This window comes from Mastomys coucha, unplaced genomic scaffold, assembly GCF_008632895.1.
Source record: "Mastomys coucha isolate ucsf_1 unplaced genomic scaffold, UCSF_Mcou_1 pScaffold8, whole genome shotgun sequence".
Classification (NCBI taxonomy): domain Eukaryota; kingdom Metazoa; phylum Chordata; class Mammalia; order Rodentia; family Muridae; genus Mastomys; species Mastomys coucha.
Genome location: NW_022196914.1, coordinates 58,514,279 through 58,530,310, shown reverse-complemented (window position 1 = coordinate 58,530,310; position 16,032 = coordinate 58,514,279). Strand labels below are relative to the sequence as shown.

Genomic DNA, 16,032 nt, shown 5'->3' with positions numbered 1-16,032 from the left:
GAATTAATGCAAACATTTCTCAGTTAAGGCCATATTTTGAGTCACTCACTTGCAGGAAGATTTTCCCAATGTGGAGTCTGAGCCTGCTAAGCACTGTTGCTATGGAGACGATGTGAGGAGATTAATTAAGGCTAGAACAGATGTTGTGAAGTGTGTGGAGTACTCTGTTTTCTGTTAGTAATTAAAGAGGGTGTGTACGTGAGAGAGGAGAAAAATTGAGCCGGTCAGGCAAAGCAGTCAAGGCACTGGCCACGCATGTAACCTTTCCCCCAGTAAAACTCACCGCCAATAACATTGCTGACACCACTGAATTTCTCATCCATCCAGGCCAGACAGAACAATTACTTGAAGTGGCCAAGTGGTCTGCCCAGTCTTCCTTTCTTGGTCTGATTTATACAAGGCATAAGGATATACAAAAACATGCTCTTGAAAGAGTAGGTTCAAATGACCTGTCATCTGTCTGAACACTTGAAAATCAAACTGGACTGTGTAAATGGTTTTTAAACGGCCTAGCAGGGAGGCCAAGTTTGCAGATTGGAGTTAAATTAGTCATCCAGCCTGCCAGGGGTGCTGTTATTGGTGCACTAGCTATCATGAGGGAGACTGGCTGTCCACTGTCATAGGCAAATTGTCATGGGATGCCTTTGGGACTAGAAAGGGAATTGAGCATCAATCTGGTTCAGGTTTCACTTGGAAAAGACAGATTTCAGCTTTTGGACTAAACCTTTTGATTAATATTTTAAAAAGGAAAAAACACTGTATTTTTCTTTTAACTTTAACTTGAATAAAATATTAGTGAGGATCAGGATTACTGTAGATCAAGATGAAGTCTGAGTTTAGCAAATTGGGGTCCATTTGCATCTGTTTAATGGTCCCTGTCTGTAGCATCCTCACATTGCCTTCTCCTGCTTGGCAAGGAGTGGATGACGGCTTGAAACAGCTCTCGACTTTTCTTCTGGGTGGGGAGAGCAGCAATTCTCCTTGGACTAGCAGCCCTCTTTCTCTCTTTGCCTGACAGCAGTAGAAGTTGTCTGAGATGAGGAAGCAGAAAGCATCATAGAAGACCTTTGTTTTGGTATGGGGGAGGGGTGGGGCTCATTATCCTGGTATCTGAAACGCTCTGCTCCCCATTGCCCACAGACTGTGGAAAGTAAGTCCAAATGTAATCATGTAACAGGCAGCTGTGAGGTCTGAGGCATCACGAATGTGTACGCTGGTAGTTGAAGGCACGTGCTCTCAAACAAAGCTTGGTGTTTGCTCCTATGTATAGGCTTTCGGCAGACAGGCACCCTAGAAACTCCTTATGCCCAGACTTGCCCTGTCACAAGAGCTTGTGTGAGGGGTTTGGTGCATGAATCAAGCCGGTTCTTTCTCTCTTCCTTGCTCTCTCCCTCCCTCCATCTCTCCTGTCCTTCTCCTACGTCTCCCTTTTAACTGAGTACCATCTTCATGGAGCACACATGACATGCAGGCCAGATGCTTTCTAGTTGTGTGTTCTAAGAATCATAGAGACAGAGAAGAAACAAACTGGATCCACGGGAATTTGTCCCTATCTGTATTTCTGCCGATGACCTAAGGCTCAATTGCTCTTAAACTTGGTGTTTTGCTTTTCATTTTTCCTCTTATTTGAAGGTTGTCCGTGTTGAATTCACAAGATAAGCCTTTTACTGAGGCCACAGAAGTAGAAAGAAGTTGGATTCGCTCTTTGACTCTACTGCGATTTCTGTCTCTTACTGTGAGTAAGAAAGATGGCCTTTGAAAAACACAAGCCGGCCCACCTTTTCTTTTTTCCAAGCACATGTAGATAGAAGGGAATGCGTAGTCTGGGTTTGCTGTCTTAGAGTGAACGTGGGCTATGAGGAAGAAACAACATCAGTGGTCGGATGTCTTTGAAGGGACACCTGATTTAGTAAAAAACGGACAATGGAAGCCTTGAAACAATAGGAATAAAAATATAGAATCAATTCAAAAGGAAAAATGTAGTGCTCCTACCCCAATCATCAAATTTTGAGAAAATGTTTTATTCCTGGCAAACCGTGACATTTTCCATCTGTGTGTGTGTGTGTGTGTGTGTGTGTGTGTGTGTGTGTGTGTGTAAGCAGAACATGTGTATGTGCGAATATGTGTAAGTAGCATATGTGTACACATGTGTCCATGTGTGCATGTACTCACTTGTATGTATGTAGGTAGCATATGTGTGTGTTTATGTGTCTGCACACTTAACTTGTCTCACTTTAATATACCTGCTGCCCCAGTAATGGAATTACTGTTCTTCTACTGTGTCTTTCTGTTTGTTAGTATGATGAAAGGAACCCAGCTTCCCAGTGGCCATGGTGCAGCTGCCGTCAGGACCTACTATTGGACTACACTGTCTTGGGGCATTTACATTGCTAACAACAATATACTGCAGCCTTAGGGCATCCTAACCAACAGAGGTTCTGGAGGCTGGGAACTCCAAGGTTAAGGCTCTGGGAGATTCGTGAGTCATAAATGGCTCTCTCTAGCTGTGTCCTCTCAAGGCAAAAGAGGTACAGCAAGCCTCAAGGGTCTCTCTCAGAAGGACAGGAATACACAAGGCCCCACACCTTGGTAACATCACTTTGGTTATGTTTACATCAACATGTAAATGGGGGGAAAGGGCAGGAATTCATACCATAGCATCCATCAACCTATGAAGATGAGAAAATATTACAATATATTGTATTTTTTTACTAGACCATTGGTCAGTGGTTCAGGATTTAGTTCATCTCTATCATTTATACATAAATAATTAAGCAGCATAAAATGAATGGATATCTATCATGCCCAGGACTCTGCTTAGTCTAGGGACACAGTAAGTCCTATCTTAAGATACCTACCACCCATAAGAATGCTACTACTATGTAGCCAGATGAGGTAAGTATCAACAGCGGAAGAGTAACACCCCCAGGAAGCATCAAATCAGCAGACTACAGCAATGAAATGAGCAGGTTTAGGGAACACAGAGAGATGTGTTTGGAGAGTCCCCATGTGGAGATTGTCACTAGCAAAATCTTTGAGTTTTCATCTGATGATAGGATTTGGAAGTTTTGGATTTAGTCTCAGTAAGTGTGCACTACACCTCACAGAAGTTTTTGGAAGTGTATGAAAGTATTTTTGGCTGTCAGAGTGAGGACAGAAAAATGAACGGTCTCTCCTGGACCACTGTAAGTCACAGGCAGCATCGCCGCCACAGCAGAAGGACGGGGGAGTGAGGAAAAGCATAACAACTTTATTTACTCTACGTTTTACATGGTGTGGCAGTTTCCAGAATGGAAGACCCCCCCCCCCCCAAAGCTCAGGGAAAACTGTTTTCATGCTGAGGTTCTATGAAGAATTGACAGTCATGTAGATGTGGAATTGAGCAACAACGCTGAGAGTGGCCTAGACCAGGGTGGGGCAGCAAGGTCTGATGTTCGGGGTCTTCTTGGTCTCTGCAACTTTTCTTCTTCTCAGGAATAGGACAAGGATCCTGGAATGAGACTTCGGGAGTGGCCCTTTTGCGTCCACGGCTTGGTTTAGGGCAGAGTTCTAGTGTTTATGACTCATCTTGGGGGCAAAGAAATATGGTCTCTACAAGTCATGTTGGGGAAGCAAAGGAGCACAGGGACAGGAGGTGAAGAGTTACTAACACTTTACCTCCCAGGTCCTTCCAGTCTCTGCCAGCTCAAAGTCTACTGCAGACCAAGGTGCCATACTTTTAGAGTATCATGTTCTGAGATCCAGAACCTCAATAACTGGTAAGGAATCCAGGTGTTTAATGGGCAGAGGCTAAAGGGGAATGAAAGTCGGGCTATGAATGAGACTGTCCTGTCCAATAACATGTTCTAACCACCACCACCCCCCCTAGCCCTCCCACTCCACCAAAGGCCACTGAGCAACATCAGTCAAATCTCAGTGTAGCTAGTTTGGGATTAGCAACCTTGAAAGTCATTGAGGGTAGACCTCTTCCTCTTAATCCACTTAGGGCTCTGTCTCCTGTGTCTTTGGTAACACACCCATTTTAAAGGAAGGGAAAATATCACAATTGCTCCCCTCCTCAAATTAGCAATGCCAAATGAAAGTGAGAAGAGTGGAGTGGAGACCCAATACCAGAAAGGCTTTGTTTTACAGGTGACAGCAGCTTTTACAGTACTTATTACAGTGTCATCTCGAGGTGGCAAAGCCTTAGAAACCGTCTCTGCCTTCTGAGAAGTGGAAATTTATAGACAAAGGAAATTTGGAGCCTCTTAATTTTTGAACCACATCCAGGTTTTTAAGGACAGTATCAGAAAACATCAAGAAGGTACCTTAGTGCATGAATTCCTAGTATTTAACATTGTCAAGGAAAAGTGACATTGTCAACCAAAGTTAGTGAGGCTCTGGCTTTTTTTTTTTTTAAACACACTCTAACTTTAGCTGACATTTAAATTAAAAAGCTCAGCAATATAGCAGGGAGATGATTGATTTGGAAAGCATGGATAGGAGATAATGAGGGCTCTGCCATGCTCCTCTCAGTGACGGGTTAGAAAGGATCTATTCCTGGCTAAAAGTGAAGGGGCTGAGGCAGTGTCTGCATTGAACTTGAGAAATTTGCATTGCACTGAGAAGTCGAGTTTCTCTTCTTCTCCCTGCAGTGGATTTTCATATCAACCTTGATCATGGTTCGGAAAAAAGATCCTGGTAGACATTTCATGTGTCAAAGGCATCAATGATTGTTTTCTTAATTTTTTTTCCCCCCAAAGCGCTGCAGAAACATTAGACTCACAGACAGCATAATAAAGACTGGTTCGGCAGCACATTGGTCTTTTCTCAACCTGGTATGTGAGGGGTGTTTGAAAAACCTTAGGTTGGAAAATTGAGTTGACCTTTGTTCCTCGGGAAATTTAACTTTCTTTCAAGAAGAGGCTGATCCTACAGAGACCCGAAGCGAAGCATCGAAGCATCCTGCAACCAGGTGGGAGGAAGCCCTGCCTGGGGGCTGGATCTCAGGCCCTTCATGGTTGCTATAAAACTCCCCAAGTCAGTTTTCCCTATCCACATAATGGCCCAATTGTAAAACTCACACTCTCACTGAAGATTAACGAGGTGAGACATGTAGATGGCTCTCACTCAAGGATCAACTCCAAGCCTTTAAATCTCTGGAATAAAAACTACTCCAGGGATGTTTATCTGAAAGCCTGATTGGCCAAGCCTTCTATAAGGCCAGGGGAAATGCAGCACAGGGGCATCCATCCTTTCTTTCCAGGAAAAGTGGTTGCTCGCTTTATTTATTCTGTTTGAGTCACATCAGTAGGCACAAACTTGGTTGATAATAAGCTCTGTCCTTTTAATCTGCTTCCATTCATTGTCCTAAACTAACTGCGTTCTGACTTGTCAAGAAGCCATCCGTTCTCAGAATCTGACTTGGAGCAGGATTTTGGTCTGCTAAATTATATCCTGGTACTTCTCTTGAGAAAGCAGATTGCTCCTGAACATGTAAAAAGAAAAAGAAAAAAATCCATAGAAGCTTAGAGTATCAACAACGATTTTTTTCTTAAAAAAAAAAAAAGAGTCCCCCAGGTCCTTGAAATGTGTTATATATTATACTAATTGGACATTTTTCTAGACAGATCTATGTGGAATGACTCTTAGGGTATTTATCTTAATTTGCTCCTTGGAGAAATATTTAATTATCATTTTTTTTTTTTTTTAGCTAAGTCTTAAGTTGGTTGCCTTTAGACTATGTCTGATAATAAACTCTTTCCTCCTTGATTTCCCCTCTGGGATCCATCAAGGGATTGACTCTCAGGCAGTTTAATGAAAGACACGGGTCCATCAGCATTGCTTAAGGAGCCACGGGAACTCTGCAGAGAGCTGCTGGCTGCCTTGAACAGCTTTCTGGGTACAAGCATCCTGCCATTTACTTGAACTCTGACTACAGTGCAAGGGAGGGTGGCAGGAGCGTGTGTGGAATTCTGACAGGTGTGGATGGACTCATCTGGACTTATCTCCCATTATAAAGTAACCTCTAGGAATGGCTGGCATACTGCCAAGTCCACAGACCTTCTACAGTGGTTGACCCTGCCAACGTGGACGTTTATGTTTGAAGCCCCAAAGAACTCCTCCAGAGGAAGTAGTGAGAAGGTCAGCCAAGCATTAGGAGTCATGGGGTGAGGGAGGTAGAAGGGCTGGCTGGGGACAGAAACAACCTGAGGTCAACTCATCCTGAGCTTATTAGATTCCTATCAGCCAGAATGCCTTGGAGAGAATCCTGGCTTCTGAAACAAAATTTATCCACATAATTTTTTTTTCTACTACTTCACAGAAACAGCTTTAACAGGATGTAGTTGATCCAGGGGCTGTAGCAGACTCAGCAGACAGCAGGCAGCTGTAGTGATGAGCCTAGGTTCAGAGCCCAATGGTGTGGATATGAAGGGCCAGTTCAACTGATTATTGCTTACATGGCCTTAAGTTGCTATTTAGTGTTTCTGTGTTTCGTTTTCTTATGGCAACTAAGGATCTAAATTGCATCTATCTCCATTGTGGATTGAAATGTGTTCTCTCAAAATTCCTCTGCTGAAATCTTTTTTAAAGATTTATTTATTTATTTTATGTGTATGAGTACACTATAGCTGTACAGATGGCCATGAGCCATCATGTGTGTGGCTGCTGGGAATTGAACTCAGGACTTCTGCTGGCCCGCTTGCTCCAGCCCCGAGTAATTCACTGTAGCTGGATTCAGATGCACCAGAAGAGGGCGTCAGATCTCATTACGGGTGGTTGTGAACCACCATGTGGTTGCTGGGATCCGACCGAACTCAGGACCTTTGGAAGAGCAGTCAGTGCTCTTATCTGCTGAGCCATTTCACCAGCCCCCTCTGCTGAAATCTTAATCCCAACCTATTGTATTTGTGTCCTAGTATTTGTAAGTGGTGACTTTGGGAGGATATTAAGTTCCTTGAAATGACGAGGATGTGGGTGTCTTCATAGGATTAATGCCACTATGAAACAGAAGGGGGTATAGGTATGATGCCTCACACTTATAATCACATCATGGAGGATGCTGAAGCAGGAGGATTGCCATGAGTTCAAGGCCAACTTGTTATATGTCATGATATGTAGGCCTGGAACAGTGTAAGATCAGATCTGAAAAACAAAAACAAAAACAGAACAAAGTAACAGGAGACACGTTGTTTCTTGCTCGCCTTTATAGCACACGAGAATGCAAGAAGACACTAGTGTGCACTCCAGAAGAGGGTGTGCCCCTGAACCCGACTGTGCTTGTACCATCAGACTTCAGCCTCTAGACCCATGAGAAAATTAATTTCTGCTGTTTATAAGCCACTCAGCAATACTGTGCTATAGTGCCAGGTGGATTAAATCAGCTTCATCAGGTCATTTTGATGTCTGTCTCGAGCTCTAGATAGTGCCTAGTAAATGCTTGGTAATCTTCCACGATCTTCAGCATGGCTGCTTTTGGGGGCCTCTCTTGGATGCCGGCATCCACTGCCCCCACCACCACCTCACCATAACTTTATTTACATTAGAAAGGGGTTTGTGTGTTTGTTTTTAATCTGAGGAGTTAGCTGTAGATGCCAGAACTCTTATTAATGCTCAGAATATCATTATGGGGTAGCGAAGAGGGCCGGGATAAACCACTTTCCCACAGTCAAGCGGAAGAAAGAGAGGCCCTTCCACATGACTCCTTGCCCTCATTAACTGGCTGGTTCTCTGGTCTTTCATCATTTCTTTCTTTTCACCCTGGCAGCAGGTTCATGAGTTTAGGGAGTTCATCTGGGAAGTGATGAAAGCTACTTCCCTAAGCATCAGGAAGATACGATGGAAGACAAGACGGGCAGCCCAGAGCTGCCATTCCTCAAGAGAGGTTTAAACACATTGGCTTCCATTCTCCACTCCAGATCACTTGCCTGTTCACCACAGGAACTCATAGACCAAAGGCAGTGACATTCAGATTTGTTCTCATGCAAACTACCTCCTGGGAGGAATGTAAGTTAACTGTTCCAGGATATACAACTCACCAAGAGGACTGAGACATTGACTGGCTGTTAGCTGATCATTTCCTTCTAGCAGGGCCTTCTGGAGGTCTTAAATTTGAATTATCATAAGAACTCCTAATGGGTTAAGCCCAGAGAGAGGTGTTGCTGAATGAGAGAGAAAAATCCCCAAATTTCAGCTCTAATTTTCTTCCCAGGCTTGGACAAGTGGCCACAAATACCATAAAAATCACCCATGCTGAAGTCATGCATTATATACTATCAAAAGAAAAAAAAGACACCCCAAACTTGATCAGCCCATTGGATTCAGTGGCTTTTCTTTAAGCCTAGCCACTAGAACAAATTCTCCCCTTCTGCTCCAGGTCCATCAGAAGGAAGGGTTGTGTGCCCTCTGGCTTCTTCTGGTGGAGAGTTAGATCTACTGTAGCAGTTACAAGTCACCAATGCCGTTTGTGCATCTTGGCTTTGTCCCCATCTTCTGGGTTGATAAGCCCTGCTGATCTCAATGCAAAGATTGAACCACATGTGGCAACTTGGGAGACCGGGTTCTGTAGAGCCAGAAAGATGAAAGAGAGGAGTGGGCCTTTGATTTTTCTCAAGAAACTTGGCGCGTTCGTGCAGATTTTTTTTTTCCTGAGATGACATAACAGGTTTCTTAGTAGCAACATGTAATCTGGCTGCAGGGCTCTTGGTATCACTCAGCTACTTACTTGGAAAAGGAATAGGCCAACCAGCCTCAGCCAAACCACCTCCAGACACCGGCCTCCTTTGTGCCCAGCATGTGTCTGACAGGGTCTTTGCACCAAGTTCTGCCATCCACCTGCACATGGAAGATGCTCTCATTCTGCTCTAATGTGACCCTCTTCTGAAACCCATTAACTTTCTTCTTGAGAGTCACCCGTCCAAACACCCAAGGGGCCACAGACAAACAAACAGACAAACAAACAAACAATCAAACAAAGCTGTTTTATTTTGAATGAAAAAAAAGTCTCCTCCTGCCAATAATTTCTTTCTAATCTGAAGTTCAAAAGCTACAAGCAAATCAGAATTATTTCAAAACACCTCACCTTCTTTCGCATGACATGAAAGAAGCACCTTCTCAACCAGATTTGACCGTGGCAGGCATCTCAGTAAAAACCAGGGCCTTCCTCTCTGCCTTACAAGTCCTAAGGTCTGGAGAAGCTGGAGATAAACAGACAAAAGCACTCACCACTCTTCCTGTGGAAGAATTGGTATGACCTCATGCTTGGAGCTATAATCCAAGAACAGGTCCAAGGCAAAACTAAGAGGTCTACACATGACAACTCCATTCCTCGCTGACCCACATGGACCCTGTGTTGTGATCATATCTCACGTGTGAGTCTGCTGGAACTGTCATCCTCAGCTTACAGAGTGGCTGAGGCTTGGAGATGCGGATGAGGAATGGTCAAAGTTATTCATCAGTAAAGATGGGATTTCGGGGGCCACACAGAATTTTAAGCATGAGCTCTGCTGCAAGTGTGTTAGAGACAGAACCATGGGCGTTGGAGCACAGAACACTGAGTGGGTTCTTTGTGTTGCTTGGAGATGAAGCATTACTTCATCAATATCAATTTGATATTGAAGTAATTATTATTACTGAAAATGGCTAATATTTATTCATGTTTGTTAGGTGTAAAGCACTATACCAAGGATCTTAAAGCATGCATCTTCATCTAATTACCACCAACTGGTGCTATTATCTGTCTCTCACAGAGAAGCAAACCAAGGCATGGAGAAGCATGCGAATGCTCATGTGATATCATATAGATGCATTTAAGATAAATACCTAATCAAATACAGTTCAATTTCCTACTAAGTAAAGTTAGATCTGAGTCTAAGTTTGCCACCTAACTTATTTATTGTTGAAGAAATAGTCAAGGTATAAAGTTTAAACTCATTGCTACTGGAGAACATTCTAATCTCAGGCCAGAGAGAGTACGTAGCAGAAGACAGCTAGGGTGGTTTTATACCTAGGGGGACCACAGACACATACATACACACACACACACACACACACACACACACACACACACTCATGAGAGAGAGAGAGAGAGAGAAGAGAGAATGTTGTCTAAATAGTAGAATGCAGTCTCAGCCCTTGTAGATCACTATCCATCCCACCTGTCTCCTTGTTTTACATCTAAGTCTCTGTATCCCTCCAATTCTACTGTCCCGTTCAGGAATTCCTGATTCCTGCCCCTGGACTCATCTCTTACTCCTGCTTCTCCTGCCTTGACTTGCTTTGCCGAGGCTCCTCCTTAGAATTTCTCCAGGCATTATGTTATCCCGTGTGACTCATTCCTTCTCCAGGTTCCCACCTCTCCTCACCCGGGGCCTGAGCATTTTTACTCCTGTTCAACCCTCTGGGGCTTCTGGCTACAGCTCTCAGGCTCGGCCCCGCCCAAGCAGCACTTCACCCTGGGGCTGACCTTAATGTTCCTCTAGCTCCCAGTATTCCACACCAACCACTTTTCTGTCCCAGACTCCAGAAGAACCAATTTCCCTCCCTTTCCCTCAACTCATTGTGTGGGTTGGGAGAGGGCAAGCTTTGAAGGTGTTGGTGATAAGTTTGGAAGAGGTGGGAAAGTTAGCTAGCTCAGTTTGGTTCCCACGAGCATGGAGGGATAGACAACCCTGGGAAAGGCTGTAAGAAGCTAATGGCTGTGTGTGGTTTTAAGAAGAGGGCAACTATAATAAAAGGGTGTGGTGGTAAGTCAGGAAGAGAAGAAGCATAGGGGGTGGGCATGATTGGTTCCCTAAGTATACAAGTCACCTAACAGCTTAGAACTTACCAGAAACCACCAAGATGGCAAAGAAATGAATGGACAATGCCTCTAAGGAGCAAGGAACTGGGACAAAGAACCAAACTCCTAAAGTTTGACTAAAGAAGACAATGCATTGGGTCTTCCTATTGTGTTAGAATGGTGGCTTGTATGGGGACAGATCACACCAGGCCAGCACAACTCCAGGGGAGAGGAAGGTTTATTGAGAGAGAAGGGGGAAAGAGAAAAAGGACAAAGGGGGACAAAGAAGAAGAAGAAGAAGAAGAAGAAGAAGAAGAAGAAGAAGAAGAAGAAGAAGAAGAAGAAGAAGAAGAAGAAGAAGAAGAAGAAGGGAGGAGAAGAAGGGAGGAGAAGAAAGGAGGAGGAGAAGAAGAAGGAGAAGAAAAAGAAGGAAAAGGAGAAAGGGGACAAAGGTGGAGGGGATCTGCGTTTTAATTGGGCCGTGACATACTCACACATATCTATGCAGGTGGGCAGGTGAAGTCAAGTGAATGCTGGGAATGTATGGCGGTTGCCATGGCAACAGATGTCTGGGTCCTTGTTGCCTATGGGTGACGTGAAGTCATCACTGGATTTGGAGGCTGTAGGTCTCTTCTGATACAAACACTTCCTTTTCCCTGAACTTAAAAAAAAAGGTATGTAGAGATAGGATAGATGGTGACCAGCTATCCTACCACCTCTTTCCTTACAGAGCACACCTTCATGTTGGCCTTACTGAGCATTTGGTCCTTTCTCCATGGGACAAAAAATTCAAAGGATGATGCTGTTAGTGAAGATCTGGGAACTAGGACCCAAGAGAAGGTGATGCTGAATGATCTCAGTAGAATGAATGAATCTACTTTATAGGAAAAAAAAATCACGGGGACATGTGTGGGCTGAGTGGCAGGTGACTAACAAGAAAGCCAGAAAGTGTTGGGTAAGCTTACCTATGGCTGACTTATTAGCTGGGGCTGGGTGTCTCATCCTGTGCATCAGACACATCCAATGAGGAGAGTCCTTTCCTACAGTCCAGTCACCTTTGTCCTCTACTTAGACCACCCACATAGACGTTACAGTCCTGGCACGTGGGCATGGCACAAAAGGAGATTTAGAAGGCAGCCAGGGACTAGACATTTTAATATGGAGAATAGAGGCCAGAAAGAGCAAAGGTTAGTGGGTTTGACATCAGATGTATGGGTTTAAATCTTAATTTTACCATTTGGGCAAGTCTCCTTTATTCTTCTGTTTTCCTAAGAATGAAAATAATAGCTCCCTCATGGGATTAAATGGGAACATCTATGCATATAAAATGCCTGGCATAGGGGCTCATTCCTGTGAACGAGGAAGAGGTAATATCACCATTACAAAGACGATGAGTCAGGGTGAACAGTGAGGAAAGTTTCCTTTGTTCTCAGCCACAGAGACCTTCTTTAATCTTTTGCTTTCCCCAAACCTTGGTCTTTCTGCAGATGCTAGGCTCCAAGGAAGTGGTTATTTCCTCTTTTTCTATACCACCTCCAGTGCAATGGTCTTAGGACAGGCAGTGCCATCAGACCTGACCAGGAACTCCTAACAGAAGACACTCTATGAAGGCGAGGACCTCTCCCACTGGCACTGGGAGAGAAAACATTCTTGCTATCAAAGGCATGTGAGAAGGCCTGGTTGCCAAGTAACCCAGTATCACATCCTGTCGGGCTACCAAGTACTCTATAATGCATACCTTTTTAAGCATCAGGGTTATTGAATAGAGAAGTCATCTGGGAGGACCTGATTTTGAGACTGTTACTCTATACTTCTCTAATGGGAAATACTTAATGTGTGTTTACTGGAAGTGAAGCGTTACCATTCATTCTGTGGCTCGCTTGGACCATGCTGATTAAAACATGTTTGAGAGATCCATATGCTTGTGGTAAATGAGTGATATATTTTGGTTGCTCTGCTTTCTGTCTGGTCCAGCCCAGCCGATGCTATATGTGAGAGGAAGAAGGGGGGTATAAGTGCTTTGGAACCAATTTGCACTGGAATCAAATGAACTTAAGGAGTTGGTATGGGTCAATAAATGTGCTTGAACATGTTTATTTCACTGTGTGTTCAAGGATGACCATATTTACAGTTTGTCTGAAATGGACTATAATTAAAAAGGGATGAATACCTCTATGAACATTGATTGTTTTCTCGTGTTTGTACAAATTGAACTTATACACAGACCTTCAGTTAAAAGGCTGCAGTAACATAACTGGGGCTTATTCTGTTTAAGAGAAATATCAGGCATTTAAGTAAAGCTCTTTCTTGGAATGTAGGCCATATATCTCTGACTTCTTACCACTGATCTTCAATTCAAGTCAGTCTTTCTTAAAAGAAGTTGTGGGATACAGTGTCCATGATGAGATGTTTTCTGTGTTTTATTTTGTTGTTTGTTTGTGTGCTTTATTTTGGAAGGAAGGTTTGCAAGGGCAAAGGGCAGATGTGAGGGGATGGGGAGATGAGGGGAACTGGGGTGCGTGGTGTGAAACTCATGAAGAATCATTAAAAAGTTTTTTTTTTAAAGTGTTGTGGAGGGGGGATGTACAAGTGTGGCCCAGATGTAGAAGTCAGAGGGCATCTTTAGGGAGTCTTTTCTCTCTTACTGCTTGGGTTTAGAATTGAATTCAGGTCAGCCATGTTTCCAGCCCCAGGTCAACTTTTTACTGTCATTGAACATTGAGTATTAAAAAACAGTAGCCACTGTAGCAACCCTTGAGTATTATTAATGTCCCTTCACTAATGGCACTATAGAGCAATGCCTTTGTAATTCTTGATCTTGGATTTTAGAAAATTCTTTTTTCCTTCCTTAGGCTCATTCTGATCCAACAATTTACTGCTGCTATCAACAGACCAGCTTTTTTCCTTGAACTTGTCATTCATCCCTACTCACCTTTGAATGAAGAGACCGGATAATCTTAGCAAACGTTTAAGCAAAGCCAGAATAAACAGTCTCAGAGTGAGGTTTCCTTAGGCATAAAATATTTATACTTCAGTACATTGGCTCTTGCGAGACCTGTTTTGGCTATCTGAGTGGTCTTTTGGGTTTGTTTTGGTGTTTCCCCAAAAGCATTCCAGAAAGAAGAAGTTGACAGGCTTCTGAATTGTGATGCTGTTGTTCCATTGAAAATGTAATCTAACCTTTAAAAGTATCTTCTTGTGTGTTCATTGCAACACTCCAGAAGCAAGTGGTGAGTTTTTCTAATCAGTGTAGCCCACATTAATCTCTGCCATGATTCTCTAAGGATAGTACTGTGATCTCCAACCATAACTAGTGGTTTATTATACAGAAGAGACCCTGGAACTCACCAGAGATACATTCTGAAACCTTGATGAAGCTATAACACTGCCAATGTTATTACAGGGTAAGAGTGTCCTCTATGCTATGCAATAAAGTGCGATCGAAAAATTCAGGTACTCTTAATGACTCTATAAATACAGGACTTAAGTTACTTATAAAGCTCGTTGGGTTTTTCTCTAGGGTGATTTCTTACAAAGAAATAAAGTTTTATTATTTACTCAACAGTCCTGCCTGCAACCTGCTGGAGGAAAGCACAGCATGGTTTTGGAGTGTATGCCGTGCGTTACTCTGGGTTCCGATTGCCATCAAAGTGACTCCTTCCACATATGAAGTTTCTGCCTGGGATGATTCGAGTCACTTTCATGGTCCAAGAGTGGCACTTTTATATGCTTACAGGTTCATGAAAGTGCATGACTTGGAGTGTTCACATCCATCCATGCTTCTTTCAAACATAGCTTTCCATATCCCTGTCATGTATAGGACACGAAGTCCCATTCATGAGCCATACATGTATCTTCTTCTCCCTTCCACTTTTTTACCTCCAGTGGCTAAAACTCCATTTCCAAGTTTTCTTGACACTAGTAGAGCTGTGCGGCTGTGTCCTGTCAGCAATGCCTGACAGAGGCTCCTAGGCATGGCTGCCTTTCTCCTTTTGCTTCTGCCTAAAACATGTGTGAGATGCTTCTCAATCATGAGCACAGGGGGGAAAACCCTTCTAATTTAGATGATAAAATATCAAGGCAGAACTGGAGGACTGTGTGGAGCTTCCCACACTCTTCATTTGGCCAGTGCTTTGGAATGTTCTATGACATGCAGCTGAATGTAGTCTTGACGTTCGCTGGCTACAATCTTCAGCATAGTTTACTTTGTAAGGGAGCATTTATCATTGTTCTTCACTCAGAGACACATTTCCCCTACTTAATGCATGGATGTGACTGGGTATATGTAGTACATATCTCTAATTTTAGAAGAAGCCGAGGCAGAAAGATTTGTGAAGTTGAGGCCAGGCACAGCAACATACCAAGGCACGTCTCAAACAAATAAAAGGTGAAGGAGGTGGGTATAAGACATAGATTCTCATCTACAATATCTGTTCCCCAACACCAAATAAACTATGATATTCAGTCTATTTATCTTTCCATATTCTGAAGAAGAAAACACTGGGGTATTTCCCTATTCATCTATACCAGTTGTATATCTTTATGATATACAACTCAATTTCATTTAACACAAAGGCAACTTAACAGTGGTTATAACAGGCCTTCTGAATACCTTAGTGCCCTTTCCCTTGTTTCTCTGTTGTTGTCAGCTTTGTTTTCTACATGAAATAATAAGTGGGAGAATGGTGGTACTGTGGGAACAGAAGCACATGTCCATCCATATAGAGCACCGGATGGTGTTCTGGGTTAACATTGCCTCCAGTTTCTGGAAAAAGAAGAAAAGAAGGAATGAACAAAGCAAAGCAGGTATTTGATGTCAGCAGTGGCCCGTGCCACCACAATTACAACCTTTGGGAGATGGAAGCAAGATAATAAAGAGTTCATGGAAGGCTGCATAGTGAATTCAAGGCCAGCTTGGATTACGTGAGACCTTGCTGAGAGAGAGAGAAAGAGAGAGAGAGAGAGAGAGAGAGAGAGAGAGAGAGAGAGAGAGAGACAGAGACAGACAGAGAGAGACAGAGAGAGACAGAGAGAGACAGAGAGACAGAGACAGAGAGAGAGAGAGAGACAGAGACAGAGACAGAGACAGAGAGACAGAGAGAGACAGAGAGACAGAGACAGAGAGAGACAGAGAGACAGAGAGACAGAGAGACAGAGAGAGACAGAGAGACAGAGAGAGACAGAGAGACAGAGACAAAGACAGAGACAGAGATACATAGACAGAGAGACAGAAACAGAATAGAAATATAGATGTTGATTCTGAGTACTATTTT

At 43.3% G+C, this 16,032-nt stretch overlaps 1 long non-coding RNA gene across 2 annotated transcripts; it reads left to right on the top strand.

The window, feature by feature from the left end:
• The first annotated feature begins 11,334 nt into the window (after positions 1 to 11,334).
• LOC116083523 lies at positions 11,335 to 13,796 on the top strand. 2 transcript variants are annotated; one of them, XR_004115760.1, is made up of 3 exons: positions 11,335 to 11,381; positions 11,490 to 11,599; positions 13,612 to 13,796. It is a non-coding gene; the product is annotated as an uncharacterized LOC116083523 (long non-coding RNA). The 2 variants fall into 2 exon arrangements; XR_004115759.1 differs by lacking the exon at positions 13,612 to 13,796 and adding an exon at positions 12,247 to 12,676.
• Positions 13,797 to 16,032: the final 2,236 nt, after the last annotated feature.